Genomic DNA, 21,004 nt, shown 5'->3' on the forward strand with positions numbered 1-21,004 from the left:
ATATTATTTTTGGTACCAACTGCATGGGTTTGTTTGTTTTTTGTTTATTTTAGCTCAAAGCTGCTCAATTTGCTATCGTTTTATCGGTATCATGTGTTCTCGATCTCCATGGTATTTTTTATAAGTTTTACAATAAAATTAAACGTAAAGTAAGTAATTCTCTAAAATTTGAAATAATAAATACAGTAAAAAATTAGCATAAAGTATGCAAGCTTAAAATATAATTATGCTTACTCCAAGAACATAACTCGTACTTATTATATCTGATTCTTTTCTTCAAACATTAGATAGAGTATACTGCCATGCAGTGTCTAAATGTAAAATTATGTTAGAATTAATGTTTAATTCTGATTCACTTAATAGCACGAAAAGAGAAACAAAAGAAGCAAAAGAATAGGGATGAGAAAAGAAAAGTTTTGATATACAGAACCTGAAGGTGTGCTTAAGAGCAGGTCTATATTTATTCATTAGCAGTATACTATTAATTTGCCCGAGATTTACCCGAACTTAAAGTTTTGAAGTCTTCCAAAGTGACATATGTAGTGTTCTCTTTTTGATTATGAATACCGGATCTTCGGTCTCTATGGAGACACCTAAGTGTTTATGGGCAGGCGCGAACGGCAATGTCTTGTTTTGTCTTACTAACGTAAGTGGTTTTACAGTCACCACACGTGTTTCTGTTAACGACCTACAAGAGCAATGAAAGTGGTAATTTATCTTTGTTGTGGAATAGGTCTTTACAGATGAAACTTGGCTCAAAAATCACTCTGAGTTCAAACTAAGGGTAGCATCCATGTATTAAGTAAAATAATTGTGTCACATTAAACGTACGGTTTGAATGATTTCACAAAAAACTGTTGAAGATGAATTATGCAAATCCGAAATGTCCGAAATGTTTATTTTCACTATCATTTTGATCTCGACCAGCGTTAGGCTTCGCTATGTACAAAATATCTTGAAAATGTATATACGCAAACGTACTGAGCATATATGTTTTATATTCTAATTGTTATGAGATAGTAAGTAGATTTATGATAACTAACAAAGTCTCTATCCAAATACCTTATCACTAACAACCTTGACCTGCGATTACATAAGTTAAAAGCTCTAATTCTTTTCTTACAGTACACTTGAAGTGTGGTGATTTGAACACGAAGACGGCATTTAAATTTGGGCTCTTCTGGGAAGATTATATTAAAAGACTTATGTTATCGCCACAAATTTATCCAATTTCATAATTTAAAAGAGAAAGCTCATGAACCTTTACTATTTTAACTATAGTATATTTACCCATGTTAAGAAAGCAAATGAAGACATGATTCTAGCAAAAAGAACAAAAGCTATCCATAACTAGCTACCAATCATACACTGGAAATAGTAAAAAAAAAAACTCTTAATAGTGTATCACTTGCAGTAAACTAAAAACATAGCAGTCCATTTCAATTGAAGTAGGAGCCAAGCGTATTAAGGCGTGCGACTTGTAATCTGAGGGTCGTGTTTTGCATCCCGGTCGTGCCAAACATGCTTGCTCTTTCAGCCGTGGGGGCGTTATAATGTGAAGGTCAATCCCACTATTCGTTGGTAACTGGCTTTCTTCTAGTCTTACACTGCTAAATTAGGGACGGCGAGCACAGATAGCCCTCGAGTAGCTTTGTGCGAAATTCAAAACAAACAAACTCTTTTAACTGAGGTATAATCATTTGGATTTAAATAACTATCGAAAGCTACCCGAGCAGTATCTGGCATATGTCAAACAAATGCATTTGGATGAAACATTTATCTACTTACGTAACTACAAAATTTGAAAAATTTATTAGCGTTCTAACAATAATATATTATTTCAAAAATGATATAGATCGTGTCGCATTTTGTGCAGCTCATAACTGTAATGATGTATTAAATATTTAGGAAGTCAGAAATTGTCAAGGTGACCTCTGCATTATATTAGGTTAACAAGATGTGCGTAAAAATAATATCTTTGCAAAAAACATCAGGTTAAAATTTCGAATGGGAACCCATACCATATTATTCACAAATATCTCACATAGACCTTTTTGTCTTTGTATTTCTTAAACAGGTTCTCAAAAGGTGTAATTCACGAACGGTTGTAACTTTGAGACAATGCAAAGAAGATAGGGACAACATTGACACTGCTGGAAACTATGCCACAGATTATCTTTTATCAGGTAAAATGTCTTCGATAATTGAAGAAGGTATTCTAAGGCTCAGATATTTATACTTTCATCTTTACCATACAACAAACACCCTCCCCTTCTAAGGACTCTATTCTCTTGAAACATTAACACGTTCAAGCATACTTCAAAAAAGCACAACGACGAATTTAATGTGTTCAGCTATCAATTATTCTTCAGTAGAATGTGGTGATCTTTAGTATTTGATATGTATTATGTTATTTAAAATTCACGAAACCGGTTTATATCTTTATTTATTTCTGATATATTAAATTGTGTGTGTTATTACGATACCGATAGTGAAAAATCTTCCAAGCTTTGCTAACAATCCACTAAAAATTTCTAATTTACACCGTTAATTAACTTGAATTAGTATTTACGTTTTATAAATCATTGAAAGCGGTATCAAATTAAATAATTGAACAAAAACCACTTGTAGTAAAAAAAAATCATGTTAACAATACGCAAGAACAATTATTTTACTAAAATACCAGTATTCGTTTAATCGAAAATATATTTATTTTTGCTTGTGTGCTATTTGTGTAATAAAGTGATAGTTTTGTTTATAAAAATAATTTTTCTTTGAACTCATTTATTTTCAGTGTTGGTTTATTTTTACACAATTACCCCTTGAGAAGACTCTCGCGGCCAGGTGGTTAAGCCACTCAAGTCGTAATTTTAATGACTTTATAAGGATAATACGTTACTACCTAGAAATAAGGATTATTTTAATCTCAAATAAAGTTAATGTAGCAGAAAAATTATCAACTTTGATTTAAAAAATACTTTGTTATGTTTCTTTCTGGACAGTTTCACTAGTAAATAATAATTGTCCGGTAAATCAGGGAAGTTTGTGTTTGTTAAACACATGACTACATGTTTGTCAGTTTCTGCACAGCCCATCATAGTAACTAAAACCTGATTTGTAACGTTGTAAATCCTTAGACTTAACACACAATGCTACCAGGAAATTTACACTGCTAAAATGGAGTACGGAGTATGGAGTACGACTCTCCTTTTTGATAAAGTACAGACATCCTACTGTGCAGCCCTGTACTGAAAGAAATAAACATCAATTGCAAAGAAAGATGAAGGATATTTGACCATTCAAGTTCTTAATAAAAATAACACTATGTAACACAAATTTTGTTCCTGGATAGTACGTGTTATTTCTTAATTGCTTATGTTGTAAAAGTACAGAAAATGGCCATTATTCCCTTCAAACTTTGCTTTTGTGACCTGGATAATGAAATTTAGAAATTAACCTATTTTCTATGTAAAAACCGGCAAATTTGCACATTTTTTTACATGAGGTCTGAATAAAAAAACATATGAATCAAGATTTTCATGTATTTATAATAAAGTTACACAAAAACATTTAGAAGTGAGTAGTTTTTCGAGATTTGCCACCGTAATCACGTTCACGTATCTGCCCCCAAATATAGTCCCCCATCATTTTATACGCTCTCAGGTCACAAAAGCAAACAAAGTTTGAAAAGAAAAAGTGGTCTTTTCCATTTACTTTGGGAAATAACAAGAAAAAGTAAAAATTTTGTTACATAATATGATTTTTTAAATTAAATTCAAAGCTATATAATTGACTATCTATGCTATGCCCATAACGAATATCGATAAAGGCTTGTTTAGAGCATGATAGTCAAAATAGATTTAATAAATGGCTGGTGTTTTGGGTCTATGCTAGTTTATTTAAGAAAATAGATGGGACTCTGCATACTAGTATAATTCGTTTACTGGCCATTAATGTCTTTCTACCCCAGTGATGGCTGAAATACTGACTTCAATTGGTAAATTTTTAACCTTCAAATCGTAGTACCTATTATTTTTTATTTTTCTTATTTTCAATTGCAATTATTTTTTCTTCTTTACTTTTCAGAACAGCCACCTTCCTGTCTGCAAGCAATGAAGATTGATATAGATATGGGACGTTGTGGGTTTGAGCACCCACATCTGGCTCTCCTAATTTATATTTATATATCTCTTACTACTCCTTTATTTTATTTCTTTATATGAGACTGGCAAATGGAGATTAAGACTGATAGACGGTCTATTCTCGCAACGTGAGTCCTACTTCTTCAGTCCTCCAAACCCTAGGGTACATTTTATATCCCACATTATAGCTTGTACTCTAGGATCTTTTTAATTAGTGCAGCGTTTTGTGTTTTTTATTTTTTAATTCATTTTTATTTTGGCTTGTTTTAGGTTTTAACAAACCAATATAATTAGTCAGAGGTTTGGATTTCTTGTGTTTATGCAGTGCTTCCTTTTGATTTTTTTTACTTAACATAAAGTATTAATTTTCTCATTGTATACATATATATACGCTTGCATATAAATTGTGTATATTGATCGACATTCCTCTTAAGTACTACATAATTAATTAAGTCTTAAAAGGCATAAAAATAACTTTACCAAAATCATGTTGATTTCTTATTCCTGTCTTAATTTCTCAGTGGCTCTGTCGCCTTATAACGTTCAAAACCCGTGGTGGGCAGAGCTCAGATATCTCATTGTGTAGCTTTGTGTTCAGTTACAAACAAGTCTTCTCTTAAGCTTTGTTTATTTTACAAGCATCAAATAAATGTGTAGAGGTGTTGCTGATACCATTGTTTCATGTCAAAATTACAACTAATTCGTAGTTTTATCAGTCTAGTTTTTGAAGTCGAAACTTTTTATTGCTACTTGTAAACCACACAATATATGTAAACAATACAATTTACATAAGTGGTTAGCTTCCTACTTGATGAACATTTTTGAATCACATTTTTTTCTTTCCAAAAAATAATCCTGAAAGCATGTTTGTGAAAATCTGCATGAGTAGCCAATAAAACAAGAGGTAGGTCTTCCAAGAAAGAACATGTTCACATAATAGATTATAAGGAATTGTCACTAAAGTAGGAGAACTATTTGAGTTTTATTTCACTCCTCATGCGTTTGCTTACCAAATTTTTTTTTCCTTAACCTTATAAATATATATGTGTATGTGCTTTAGATCTAATGCTACTAATCAGAATTAAATCCATCAAAATACTGTTTTTACCAATCAATCTAGATTCATGAAAACAGTCTTTTAGTGGTAGTCAGGAGTTGTTGATAATAACAGAAAAAAACACTCACATTAATATCAATATCTTATTTGTAGATCTAGATATACTAGTCAGAATTAAATCTAATAAGATGCTGTATTCACCAATCAATTCAATTCACCAGAGGAATCTTTCAACAGTAATAACAGGAAAAATGCTCTCATTGATATATGTTTGTTTGTTTTTTATATTTACTCTAGATAGATGATAAGTTCCGAAGAGCATTGAAAACGTATTTCAAAAGATTCGAGTCCTCTCTACAAATCTGCTAAAGATTTGTGTATAAAGTACTTTTAGATATTCTAATATATATATATATTATTTCTAGAAGATATGTTTACATTTAAACTAGTCTTTTCAGCATATTAGATATATTTAGCAAGAAAAGCAAGGGAGAAAAAAATATAAAGCTTAAGAGTTGTTGTAGATAAAGAGTGGTTCATATATCTAAAACAGTTGTTGAACGTCAGCTAAAACTTATAATAAATGTACTTGTGATGTCCAAACCCGGTATTCTGTCTGATGCTTACAGACCTTCGAAGTTGAGTAGTTTTGAATGATTATTATACATTTTAAAGTCAAAAATATTTTATCAACAACGATCTTCGAGACAGGCGTAAAAATATCTCTATGAATCGACAATATGAAAAAATTTCAAGAAAAGACATAACAAACTGATCTATTTCGATCGAGATGATGATTCAGTATGAAAACTCTTGAGAGATTATTGGATTTCACAACCAATATCATATCATGATAACATACATGACTGATATAAAAACAGATTTTGAGAAACGTAAAATAATAACTGTAAATATCTAATAAGCATATGAGCTACTATTTAATAAATAAAATAAATACCGATTACACGTCTTTATAAAAATGTATGATATATTCGTGTTCTTTAGTGTTAACAAAAAACGTTCAATATTGAATGTAAACACTAAAAATAATTTATTTAAGAAAGATAATCTTTGTTAGTTCAAAATTTTCCGAGCTGAAGTAACTGACGTCCTTGTAACATAAATTTCAACAGCAAACTCCTAACTCTATGTTCCATAGATTCTTTTTATATAAGGTTTCTTACGACATAAAACATATAAAAATTCAGATAAAAAATATATATACATGCGTATACGTAAATATCTCATAACTATAATAATCGACATGCCTCTTAAGCACTATGTATCTTAAGTTGGAAAAAACAATACTTTAGAAAATTATATTGATTTCACAGATTATAATTTCAGTTTTAAATATTTTATGTTTTTAACACCTAAATTTCAAGGTTATCATTTTGGAACTTTATGAGATAAGCAGCATTTTTAAGTACTGATAAAAATGTACAAGCTAAGAAAAAAATGCAATAGAGTAAAAAAGAGTTAAACTTCCTGTCAAGTATTTTTGTTTATCTTCGTTCTTCCTGTCATACAGTTTTTTTTCCTGGATGTGGCCGCACTATATTGTCTTTTCTTCACACATGTTCGTTATTTTTTAAATATTAAATTCTGTGCAGAGGTAGGAGCAACAAAATATTAAGATATAAAGTTGTCATAGATTTGTTTTGAAATAATAAATAACACATGAAGAAGATCTTGCTGAATCTGACAAACATCCATTCAAAATTCACCAGTTTTTTCACAAGGATGTAAAAAAGTATGATCTACGAAACACGTAAGTAACGAAAGAGTTACTTATATCATAGACAACGTTTATAATTAATTATTTACTAAGTATAAAAGTATAAAAGTTTAATCCTGTTAAAATAACAGTTGCCATTTCTCAGTGTTGCTATTATTATTAATTACCTGGGCAAAGAGTTAGGAATTTCTTCTCACTTCTGGTTTGTTTAATCCTGACGTTAATACTTAACATATTACTAGTTTATACCAATTTTCGATAAAGATTTTGTTATTAACTGGATGGCAAGCAGTAAGAATAATATTACACAAATATTACTAAAATATCTCATTTTAACTAGTTAAAGGGTTATCACTTCAAAATCCTGAAGTTATTTGTTGGGGTAAAGGTATTTAAAAGTGTAAAAACGTTTTATGTAATAATAAAATAAAAATTAAATTTATATTGATGTAAAAACAACTTGCATTTTTTTAAAAAGATTTCCCTTTTGATTATGCATTTTTTCCAAAAATAAAAAATAAAATGGTAATCACTTTCACGTAATTGAGTATAACCTTTTAGATATTTTGTTTGTGTCATTTTCTCTTGAATATTCTAAATATTTTTGTAAAGATTATTTAAAAGTATTGACGTTTAAATAAGTTATAAAATGATTAAATAGTGCCTTAATAATACAACCCTAGCCCATTTAAAGATGTCTTTCTATTTAGTTATTTCTTTAATTAAAAGCAGTGAAAAGTGCTTAAAGTTTACACCTGTAGAAATATAAATATCTTTGTCATTTTTTTTTTCTATTATAGTGATATTTCTTGGCATTTCATGTTTGCACACCTAAGTGTTCGAATATCCAAACAAGAAAAAGTACTCTTAATATAAAGTTATTTTTGATGGATGACAACTTTAACCATTTGTACAGCAGTAAGACTGGTCAGACAAAGGATCTAATCTAACGATTGTTTCAAAACCATTCTATTTCAGAAAGCCTAGTTTTTGTGGAATAAAGAAATGTTTTCTTCTGGTCTTAATTTTTTGAAGTTTTATCTTTACTGAAACCTTATATCCATCCTTTCATTCCATAGACGTATTTCCGTCAAGCTAGTGTTTTGTTGTTGTTTTTGTCAAATTTATAATTATAGCTTCAAACTAAATGTAAATGCTAGGGATGTAAAGTTCAATGTATTTATTTGCAATTACAAAAAAAAAAATCTTATTGTGTATAGTAACAGTGTTGATCCTAGAAACTATGTGTTTTGGTACAATTAACAGTCTCAAGTATGTTAGTTGTAAGTTTATGGACATACAACTTAGATCCGAGGCTTTAATCTACAAGGTAAGCAGACCTCAGATACCTATTGTGTAAATTGTCATTTAACAAAGCATAATCAAAATACAAAGACAACAGTTGGGATTGACAGCGTAACAGCAAAAACAAAGTCAGTATGTAAAACATTAGTTCTATTCAGATGCAGAATAACAAATTTAACATTTGGAATATGACATTCTAAGTAAGCTAGTTGCTCAAGTAAATTCAAATTGTAGAGAGACGCCTATTGGTATTTTTAGTTGTTAGCACGTAGCAAATTCCAAATATCAACCAATTAAGCTCGGTTAATGTTATCAACATCACCAACTCCGTACAACAAAATAGAATAAATGTTTATTAACATCGTTATTAACTTAGACAGTTTAGCCTAAAGAGAAACTGTATAATACAGCAACGAGAATTTTCTACTGAAATTGATTCTAATATCGGTCTAAAATAGGAATAGAGTAAAACATACGCAATACCTAAAGCTATTTTTAGAGGAAGTTTAAGATAATTGCATCAACAATTCTGGAAAGTCGTTTGTTTCCCAATATTTTTTATTTTATTTGAAATAGAATCGCATGCATCTATAACTAAACTTATTCACACAAATACTGAAAATCTAAGAAAATAAACTACACTGAGATAAGTAAAAAAACCTGATTTACTTTCTAACAAAACTAAAACTATTACCCATATCTGAAATACAACTTATCTTTCTATAAAAAATAAATCAATATATAAAATTAAAAACGGCACGCATGTACAGTTTAAAAAAGGACAACTCTAAAATAATTACACAATAATGTACAACCATTCTTAATAATAAACATTGTATAAAAGAAACTTAACAAGGAAGAAAAAATAGGAAAACGCAAAAGGAATAGTAAATAATGAAATGATAGCTTCCTTTGGAATAACGTATAGCAGGTATTTGAAGTACCAGTAAATGTGTGTGTGTATATACGTGTATTGATGAATACGTTAAGCAAGTTGTATAAATATACATTACAAAAAGTACTATGTTAGGAATAGCTGATCCAAAATTCTTTCATTTTAAAACAGCTTTCGTGTTAAGGAAAATATTAAGTAGAGTAGTTTAATTTAAAAAACATGAGTTGTTTAAAATTATGCTGTACTACACAAGTGTCATAGTTGAAGGTAAGGTAATTTGAATGGTTTTAAAACTAGGTTATGAAGGCAACAGAGTTCCTAGACACGATTAGATTTGGTTCTGTAAAGTTGACAATCTATGAGTCGAATAAAAATAAACGTTCTGTTGATGCTTATTTGTCAAATACAAGATTTATTTTTATCATTCAGACGTATGCACAATAATTTTATAATGATATTGCAACGTGAAATGCTTCTGATTAACCACTATATCTTATTACAATTGTTTGAATGTTGATGAAGGAACAGACAATATAGTACACTTATTGTTCTTGAATCTTGTGTAACAATTTGGTCGTCCCAGCCAGGAGATCGGTGAATGTGTTTGTGCTAGAAATCTTTAAAAACTGAATTTTATCAAAGCCTTAGAGATTTCTGCGATTCTGGTTTTACTGTTTAATAAATCACAATTTGGGTAATCAGTGTATTTCTGAGATATTTTATAATAAAAATGTTTGTATGTTTGTTTAAAATGTTTACAACTTGGTATATTTTGTATCACCACTTCAATAGCTTTATAAATGCCAAAACAGTATTAAAATTCACAAAGAACGCTTTAAAATACATAGTTATTATTGTTTTTATTCAAGTCATAAAAGTCATAAAAGTTACTCTTCATGTTTCAACGTGATTTCACTTCACCTTTTAATACCAAAATTATATTTTAACACCTTACACATATTTCTTTTGCTCCTGATTTATTTATTTCTCATAATACCATTTTTAGAGCTTTAAGAACCAAGGAGTTCTGTAATCTGTTATTCCTCATTTCAATGATATATTTGTTTATCTTAATTTAATAAGTCTCTCGTTACTTTTTTTTAAAAATATACTAATAATAATTACAGTAAAATACGAAATAATTGAGGTTGATAATTTGTAACACTTTGTAAATAGTGAGAATGAAAAATAATATATATATATAAATATACACAAAAGTAAACACAAGTAATCTAAAATGTTTATGAAAGTCAAACAAATTTAATGACCTGTAAATATATAAAGCATTATTGTCTAGGTCACGTGAACAGGTTTAGTAGCTGAAGCTCTTTTTTACCTGTTACAAGATGTCACACTACTTTTTACGATGTATTACAAATATCTTTCTGAATGGCCCTGATGTCTCAAGTTGATCCACATTCCTTTGTTTTCAATATCATTAAGTGCAAAGGATATTCCTTATTCGGAAATTCTAAATTTGCGATCTGAACACAACCTTGTGAACTTCATACATGAATATTTTAAGTTAGAAAGGGCTCTTACGTACAATTCCTACAATCATGATTCTTGGAGTTTCCCACTAAAATTAATCTTAATGTGACATGCTCAATCGTCTATTCAACAACGTAATCACACATTGAACCAAACATGAGTTTTATTCAGAGAATATTATTAAAAAAAGCTGTATAATATTATTGGGTATATCGATACTTAATTTGAATAAAGTAGTAAATAACCATAATAGATAGAATATAAGATCATAACATGTTTTTTATCCTGAAACCAGAAGTTTCGTCATTCTTAGGTACTAACATTCGTTATATAATACATTAACCCATTACTAAAAACATCAAAGGGAATACTATAAAATATAGTAATATATTGTATTTAGTTGGTAAAGGGCTATAAAAGAGATATTTCCTTAAATCTTTTGAACAGGATGATATAGCTATTTTGTGACACACAGGAAACGAGCAGCCAGTAATTGCAGTATAAAATAATCACACGCTTCCTGCCTGCTACACAATGTTGTCGACAGGAGTTTGAGAATAAAACCTGATTTCAAAGACCACCTGTGGCATAAAGACTCATTGAAAAGATGCTTTAATTTAGTAATATAAATTAATTATTTGGAAAGTGTATTTAATTAATAAAAATTGTAGTTGGAATGTTGTAGTTGCAGTATTATCTTTGTTGAAAATATTCCATGTGAATATTAATAAAACACACATTACATCGAACATAACTTACTTCACTTTATTTTTAGGTATTGTTTAGCTGAAGTTTGATTTTAATAAGTAGTAATTTCTACAGTTAACTTCATTATTACCATCTGCTAGAATATATTTTGGATACTTCTATAAGTGATATTCCTATAGGAGAAGATTAACGTATTTGTCAATATTTGTTATAACTTTCTCCTACTGATACATATATCTTGATAAATTTATTTGTATATTAGTTCTACATTGGTGCAATTCTTAAATTTGTTAATAAAGATAATATTAATGTATTATGGATTTAGACTTATGTTTATATAACATAAATAGCATTTTAAAATGTGAAAAAATAATCCTACTACATTGCTAAACAACTTTAAATTTACTTTATTCTATTTCTCGACATTTCATACTATTTTATTTGGTATTCATTGACTTGAAAGTATACCGTGTTGTTTAATCGGATATTACTATTTGGGAACTTTTGTTTATTGTCACACCTGACAATCTCAAAATTTGATATGTTGTTATTTATCACTCATGTTTCAATATATTTGCTTCTTACTTCTTTAATGACAATATAATTTTGGTTATATTTTACATAAATGCCCTCCGATAGCAGAGCGGTATATCTTTGGCCTTACTATGTTAGAAACCTGGTTTCGATACCCGTGGTAGGCAGAAAACAGATAGCTCATTGTGTATCTTTAGGCTTAATTACTAACAAACAAACAAACAAATTACATATATTTAAAGGTGTAACAGTGTCATCTGCTGGTAGTGGAGAAGGTGTTTATTGGATGGACAAGATGTTATAGCTGTTTCAATATTTGAAAGACAGAAAAAAGTGAAAGTGCATACATTATATCTGCAAAACAGGATTGTTAAAAATGCCATTTCAATGTCTACATACATGACATTAACTAAAAGGTAAATATAAAAGTTCCCAACTCCTACGTAAACTCCAAAAGTCTTACAGTTTACTTCACAGCATGTTGGAGTTTTTATGAAAGTCAATGAATTTCAAGCAATACCTGGTTTTCTCGTATATGATCAAGACTTCATGTCTATACCAATAACTGATTTGTACATAGTAAGCTATTACAATATGGTTGAATGTGATTGTTTCAATAGTTTTCATATATAGTGTTTGAAAGCATCGGTATAATTGAACATTTAAGATTTTTATTATACTTTTAGAAAGGCAAGTACATTACCCGATGATATATATTGAAATATTATTGGGTACAGTTCTGCAGACTTACAAGAACATGTTGCTAGTATTATGATGAGCGACTTTAACAAGAAGCTATTGGTGGATGCACTCCAGTTAACGCCTAAACATTTTGCTTTAAATTACAAAGGGAATGAACAGAATCCCCATTTAGTAGTCAAAGTGATTGACCAGCAGTATGTTCATTACTGTTTTTTTGTTCTGGTTGTTTAACTAAATATGACTGTTTCAGACATTTCATTTCTTGCTTCACAGGCGTTAACAGTTTTAAGCTTATACCTAGCAACTGAATACAGTGACTTGTATACAGTGACAAAATACTGTTTTCAAATACAGTGGTACGTCGGTTCTCGAACTTAATCCGTTCCAGAGGGCTGTTCGAAAACCGAGTTGTTCGAAAACCGAATCAATTTTTCACATAAGAAATACTGTAAATTAAATAAATCCGTTACAGACCTCCAAAAATTACGCAATTATGAAGCATTTTAAGTAATAATATTGCTTATTTATACCTGTATAATAATATTTACATGCATAAAGTCAACCACAAAAACTATAAACACAATTAAAAAAACAATAAATGAAAATTTAACTGCACTTTACCTGTGCTGAAGAGAGTTGATGGAAGTGAAAGGTGGTGAGGAACGTGGAGAGTAGGAGGGTTATAATTGTTTGGAAGAAGAGTCACCTTCCATAAAAACGTCAGATAACACTCCTTCTGGGGTTTTTTCTCTTTTCTGTCTTTTTGCACCGCTACAACCTGCTTGAGACTCACTGGACCTATTTCTCACTAAAAACTTGCCTAATGAGGTTTGTTTCTGCCTGCATTTTAAAATGTTTCTGAAATAAGACATGACATTGTCATTGAAAAGGTTCATGCTGCGGTTTGCCACAGCTTTGTCAGGGTGAAATTTTTCCACAAACTTTGTAACTCTCCCCATTTTCCACACATTTCCTTGATTAGTGAACTAGAAACATTCTTTCTTCCCTCCTCCTCATCTGAAGACACTTCCTCAGTTGCCTTCTGCTACTGTTCCTTCTAAAGGTCTTGGAGTTCTTCCGTAATGAGCTTAGTGTTGTGGTATTTCACCAACTCCTCCACATCATCACCACTCACATTCAAGCCCATACATTTGTCTAGTGAGACAATATCCTCGATAACAGGTTCAGCCTTAAAGCCTTCAAAGTCTCTATCTGCTACTGAGTCTGGCCACAATTTCTTCCAGGCTGAGTTCATGGTTCTCAAAGACACTTCCCTTCAGGCTTTGTCTATGATTCTCAAGCAATGGGGGGGTATTAAAGTGATTTTTCCAGAACTCTCTGAGGATTAACTTTGTGTCAGAGGTCATTTCAAAGCACCTTTGAAACATTGCTTTGGTGCAAAGTTTCTTAAAGTTTGATATGACGTGCTGGTCCATGAGCTGAATGAGAGGAGTCGTGTTAGGGGGCAAGAGCTTCACCGTAATGAAACTGTACTCCTCCACCAACCCGTCCTCCAAGCCTGGTGGGTGAGCAGGTGCATTGTCCGTCACAAGAAGGGCCTTGGAAAAGCAACTGTTTTTCCATGAGGTAATTCTTTACACTTGGAGCAAACACTTCATGGACCCACTCTATAAAAAATTGCCTGGTTATCCATGCTTTACTATTAGCACTCCACATGACATCTAGTTTACTTTTCAGGACATTACTTTTCTTAAAATCCCTCGAGTTCTCAGAATTGTACACAAGCAAAGGATTAAGTTTTAAGTCTCCACTTGCATTACTACATAACAATAGAGTTAGCCTGTCCTTCATTGGCTTGTGTCCTAGCAGTGACTTCTCCTCCTTGGTGATGTAAGTCATCTTTGGCATTTTCTTCCAAAAAAGGCCTGTCTCGTCACAGTTGAAAACTGTGGAATAAAACCCTCAGCTTCTACATAGTCCTTAAATTCCCTAACAAATTTATCAGCAGGGTCTTTGTTAGAACTGGCACCCTCCCAATGTCTCACCACACTATGTATGCCCCTTCTCTTCCTATATTTTTCAAACCACCCCCTACTAGCCTTAAAGACATCATTTGTATCAGCACTCATTCCAGGGGTATTTTTCAGGAGGTCAGCATGCAAATGCTTTGCTTTCTCACAAATGATGGTCTCAGAAATGCTATCACCAGCTAACTGTTTTTCGTTTATCCAAATCAACGACAGTTTTTCTACCTCTTCCATTGTTTCGTAAGCACTGTCACTCCTTTTGCAACATCAGCTCCTTTGATGACCTCTTTATTTTTCAGTATGGTGCAGACTGTAGACTTCGCCATATCAAACTGTGTAGCAATGTCATAAACCCGAACACCACTCTTATACTTCGCTATGAGATCTTTCTTCACCTCTATTGTGGCTCTAACAACTTTTTATTTTAGTTTGCTGCTTTCATTATCCTTCTTTGAACCCATGGTGGCTTATTTAATCAGAATATTTAGAAAAACAGCAAAAAAAAACAAAACAAAAAGAAAAACGTTCACAACAGATTTTAGCGGGGGTGTGGACTGAGCGACATTTGCGGGTAAAATGTTTGGGCAAGCTTGGTATGGGCCGAAAATGGTCGAAGGGTCGTTCGGGTCATCAGTCAGGTTATTTCGGGGGTTCGGGCCACGACAGCTTGGTTTGGGAACCGAGTTTATGTTCGACAACCGAGACATTTTTTTCTCAAACAATTTGTTCGAAAACCGAATTGTTCGAAAAGGGAGTCGTTCGAGAACCGAGGTATCATTGTATTTCACTGCAATGAACACATATATAGGAAACATTATATAATCTTTATTTTATTTAGTCTTTAAAAGTGTAATATTAACCTTATGCAAATGTTAAATTTTGTATCAAAATAAATTTCAAAATTTCCAAACGTTTATTAGTTTAAAGATTAAGGTGACCTTTGAAATGTTAAAAAAAATATATAATTTTGTTTTCTAATGCACATCTAAAATTTCACGCTAGGAGAAATGTTTATCTATAAACATGAAACTTTATTTCCATGTTGGATGTGGCACTGGTCATTAAATGTTTGTGCATGTTGTTTGCCTAAGTGTTTGAAAAATAATAAACAAATTGTGCTCCACGAATTTTAGAAATGTCTAAGATTTAGCATACTTTTGAATAAATTGGTCGTGTACTTGTTACATCTGTAAAAAGGAAAGAAAAATTTTAATAAAATCTACATTACAGAGATTCTTACCAGACGATTTCTTTTGTTTATAATTTTGTTGCATGGATATAGAGAAACAAATATTTGATATTTAAAGATACTGAAAAATTTGTATAACAGTATTTGAAAATTATTAATCTAACATTTAACTTTAAAAAGTTCATAATAATCAGATAAGGAATTGAAAAATAAGTAATCATTGTTGTACTAACGATTCTAAGCCCCAGATTTGTAATTAACCAGGTTCTGAGACTTTTAGGTCTCTACTCGATGAACAGTGTTTGATAATAAGGTATGCGAAAAAGCCAGAAAATAAAACTTCTTGTCAGTTTCAATAGCTTAACATCGTTTAATAGTCAGAATAAAAAGATTAATAATAATAACTTACAAATAAAAGAACATTAAGAGTCATTTTATTGTGGTAAGAGTTAGGGTTTGGTTTTGGTTTTTGAATTTCGCACAAAGCTACTCAAGGGCTATCTGCACAAGCCATCCCTAATTTAGCAGTGTAAGTCTAAAGGGAAGGTAGCTAGTCATCACCACCCACCGCAAACTCTTGGGCTACTCTTTTACCAACGAATAGTGAGATTGACCGTCACATTATAACGCCCCCATGGCTGAAAGGGCTAGCATGTTTGGCGCGACGGGGATGCGAATCTGCTACCCTCAGATTACGAGTCGCACGCCTTAAAACGCTTGGCCATGCCGGGACAACTACTTAATTCGCCGATTAGGATTAACGACCTGGCTTGATTATAATTTTCTAGTTCACTTATGCTTTATAGCATAAATCAGCCCTACAGTAAATTGTTTTCTACTAGAGAAGAGTGCCAATAAATTGAGTGAAAGATGATAGTATCTTGTATACTTAGCGCGGAGGTATAGAACAAGCTATTTAGACAAAGTAAAGACATTTTTCAGAATGACAATGTATTTGACAAACAAATGTAGTTGAATCAGACTGATATGATTAAACTACTCTTATTAGTACTTTCTAGTCACATAAAACTTTTCATGCAAGCTTCCATGTTATTTTAAATCATCTGTTTGGCCTCATTAAATTCATATAGAAAATGTAAATACATTCTTTTACACAATAAATCACTTAACATTAGTTTATAACGGCTAATGCCATTGGAACTGCTAACCAGAGAATAGCTAGTCGTATTAATTCTTCCCTTACTTTAGACCACAGAAAATATGTAAAACATTCATGTTCACAAATTTTCATGTTCAAGCAAACGTAATGTCATTTTCATTATTAAAGTTTACGGAAAATTTGATTAACAAATTGATGTTTTTTCAAGTTGATCTTTATTCTTTTCTTTTCCACTGTAATTTGTATAACGAATATCTTGATTTTGTACATTCGAAATCCCCAATCGGAACACGTCTTTATGATCTGCGGCTATCAATATATTTTATCTGGTTGTTACATACCTTTCTCAAAAACGATAAATTTCGGAGAAATTGCAATGCTGCGTCGAGCTCATTAACATGCAAAAAAGCTGGATTTGCCCATTTGAAGATACTTGTTTACAGGTCCAAAACAGTGATACTGAAAATTTGGGAATTTTTGTCTTTTACTCAATTTTTCTCTGAATAAAGCACAATGTGAGGTTTCCATATTTATATATGCGTGCGTCAAACAACTTACATAGTATTTATTACAAAGATATCTTATTACACGTTTCAAAAATCGATAAAAGAGTTTTTGATTTTTCTGGTGTCAAAATTGGCCGTGTTGGGATCCCTCGACAGATATATGTTGCATTTGTATGCGAATGTTGGCCTCTCTAACTGTGATATCTTAATATCTCACTAAATGAATCAACGATACGCTGAATGAGCTAAGTGTAAAGTATTTAAAATACTTATTGTGATGCCTCATTGTTGAAGATATCATACTGCAACAGTTTTTGTATTCAAGTCCAAACTCTTTTTTAATTAAATAATTATTGCTTAGAAAACTGATATATATAAATATAAATTAAAATGGAAAAAATAAAGTTAATAGTTAATAAATCAGTGCAAGTTAAAACGCTGTAAAATATGAAGCAGCACAGATAAATAATTAAAATATAAACATTTTAAATGTGGAAACACAGTATATCTAACTTTCATTAAATTGGTGGTATTATACACATAAAAACTGTTTAAAATTTAAAAATCTACATTAAATTATAAAATACATTAAATTCTTTTTGACATAGCTGTATTATGTTCGCATTAATCATGTTCTTACTACTGTGTTTTCTTAATTTAAAATACTTTACTAGATAGTGCAACTCATGCCATATTTTAGTGTTAACTGAAAGGATTAAATGTTTCTTTTACAGCTAATAGTTATTTACCTCACTTTATTGCTATTTAATGATTTTCTTTGTTTTATATTTAATATGAAATCAAGTTATCTTCTCATTTATTTCACAATAGCAATGTATTATACTATTTAAGTATGAAAAGTTTATATATATGTTCATGGCTTTCGTGTCTTATGTATTTTGTTTATTCTTAACAATGTGTACATACACATAACAACACACACAGATATATATATATATATACAGACAGATAGAAATTTCTGAATTATTAGAATTTTATGTCATTAGGGTCATGTGTGACAAGGATGAGCTCGAAACCCATTTCCAGTAATTAACTATGGCTTTGGCTAACCTGTAAAGATACACATGGGAAATATAATCTTTTATTGTGCAGTACTCATTTAGTGATTTATAGACTGGCGTGTTTTTTTACATTAGTTATTACAAGTCGCATTAATGGAAAATGGAAAAAAAAGGTTTTGTACTGGTAAACTATGATATTAATTTTATCAAACTTTTACACTAGACATGTTTCCTTTTACTTAAACAACAAACTAAACTTTAGAAAAAAATAAGTATTTCAATTTATACCACTGTGCTTGTTTTTAATAAACAAAAACAATCCATTAAACGAAGCAGTTGATATTTCGTTTATGCATAGATCAACTTAACGATAGTTTTTCCAAACTTTTTATTATTTGTTTATGTTATGCAAGCTATATGCTAGTACTCAGTTCTCTCGATAAGTATCACTAAACAAGGTTTGGGATACTGTTGTGAACTGTTTAATAAACTTTTGATCTGCGCGCTTTACTGTAGTTGTCTTCTTAGATTACATTTTGTTGCGCTTTATATTATGAGTGCAGTTAGATTAAGACCAATTATAGATACTTTTCTCACATTATTTAATATAGGTCTAAAATACTCTTTCAGCTGATCAAAGCCAAATTAACACTATTACTGCAGTCAAACATGTTATTGTTAGGCAAATAAAATTCCTGATCGCCAGTCATATGAGTTGACGTATAAAGAAAAGGCATCATAACAAAGTATTGTACAATGATTTTTAGCCTAAATTACCTTAGACGTACATAAATAAACTACAATAAGATATGTTTTATTCCAGTACGCACAAGTCTTAGTGGCTAGTAAAAGATTCTTTATCTAGCCGATTTTTTTAATGTAAACACACTGTGTAGAAATAATAATAATTTTTCCCATATGTAATATTTCGGCATAACTGAATGAAGAGGGAAAAACAGTAGTCTGAAAATAAAGTCAATCACTCTTCAGTTCATTATTGTGGAAATTAGGATATTGATCGTTAGTCATGAGATTGGTTATTCTTCCAATTATAGATATATTTATAAATATTGTAGTTTCAGACAAATTACTCCTTAACCATAGATAGGCCTTCTAAGGAGACATTGGCATGTTCCACCCATGTTTTATAATCCTAAATCCTCATTTTATTTTCTTATTTATTTTGGATAGCTTTAAAAAAAAGCAAGAGACCTTGTTTCTAAAAACAAATGTTTGCTTTCCCTTTAAATAACGGTATTGCTTACCTGTTTTTATAGTTGTTGTAAACGTGTTTACCTAGGTAGCTCTTAACATAACTTAAGGTTATTGGGTATTTTTGAATTGATTAGAATATTTACAGAATAAACTAACTCTGGGTAAAGAATATTTTAAAAATGCCAAACATGCTAATAAAATTGGTTCATCAATGTATAATAGTTTTAATTTTAATAACAGAATAACAGTATGTTTCTTTTACATTTTTATCTTGCACAAATTTTGCACACTTTTATTAATTATTTTTAATTTTAGTTGTCTTTACATTAAGTAAAACACGTTATAAAAATACAGTAATGACTCATTTATATGTAACATGTTTATATTATTAACACATCAAAGTTAAACCAAAAACAAAAATTAAAACACGGAAGTTTGAGACAAAAGGTCCACTTCTTAAAAATTACATCCATTAAATGCTATCAATACAATTGATGCATGTTCTACGACGAACGAGTGGCTTGTTCATTACTGCCTTCAGTGTGTTATGTGTACGCTATTCAGAATCTGCATATTCAATTTTTTGAACAATCTGGATTTTATATGGCCATAGGTGAAGATCCTCGTTGAGGATATTTGTTCTGCTAACACAATTTTTTGCTGAAAGTCGTCGGGTCGACTTTTCAGGAATATGTCCAATTGTTAAAGCTACTGCAGCGATGTTTTTTATTCTGTTCTCACTGTGGGATGTCTCACGTGCTTCAGTGGACAAACACTCCTCTCTTAACAAAATTCTTACCTTAATAGCTAATGGTGTTATAGTTCTCAGCATCTCGGCGTAGAAATTCCCTCCTGAGAGTTAACTGAGCTGCAATACCAGAGCTGTATGTAAAGCAGAGTTCTGCAATTTTAATTCGTGTTGGAATGCCACAAACACTCATTATTTATATTTTAAAGGGTTCATGTATAACATGCAAAACATAGAATTATTGGCATTTATAGTTATCCTTAGAATTATCAAATAACAATGTGTCAGGTATAAATGGTCCACCTTGTAAAAAAGGGTAAATTATATAAAGAAAAACTAAAATAAATAGAAATACAAACTCATACATTAACAGCTGACTCAAAGCCCAATATGATGTGTTCCTAGTTTCCAGAGTGTATACATTATCTTTCTTATGAAATCGTGTCTACAGCTTCATTTAATAAGTATTTTCAAAAGAATACACAAAAAGAATACAAAAGTTACACCTATTATGCTAAGTTGTTTATAGTTAGGCACAAAGATACACAAAAAACTATATGTGCTCTGCCCTCCACGAGTATCGAAACCTGGTTTCTGATAGCATAGTTCTACAGATACTCCATTGTGCAACTGGGGGGCATTAT

General features: G+C 30.8%; 1 protein-coding gene across 4 annotated transcripts in view; it reads right to left on the bottom strand.

Annotated features, from left to right (window-relative positions):
• LOC143232858 (uncharacterized) overlaps window positions 1-21,004 on the bottom strand; it is a 175,703-nt gene that overhangs the window by 68,374 nt on the left and 86,325 nt on the right. For 3 of the 4 annotated variants that reach the window (XR_013017825.1, XR_013017824.1, XR_013017823.1), the window contains exon 2: window positions 20,412-20,494. The exons of the other annotated variant lie outside the window; for it this stretch is intronic. The gene's annotated coding sequence lies outside the window, so the exon portion shown is untranslated. The remainder of the gene's footprint in view (window positions 1-20,411; window positions 20,495-21,004) is intronic. 4 annotated transcript variants of the gene reach the window in all.

This window comes from Tachypleus tridentatus, chromosome 11, assembly GCF_004210375.1.
Source record: "Tachypleus tridentatus isolate NWPU-2018 chromosome 11, ASM421037v1, whole genome shotgun sequence".
NCBI lineage: Eukaryota > Metazoa > Arthropoda > Merostomata > Xiphosura > Limulidae > Tachypleus > Tachypleus tridentatus.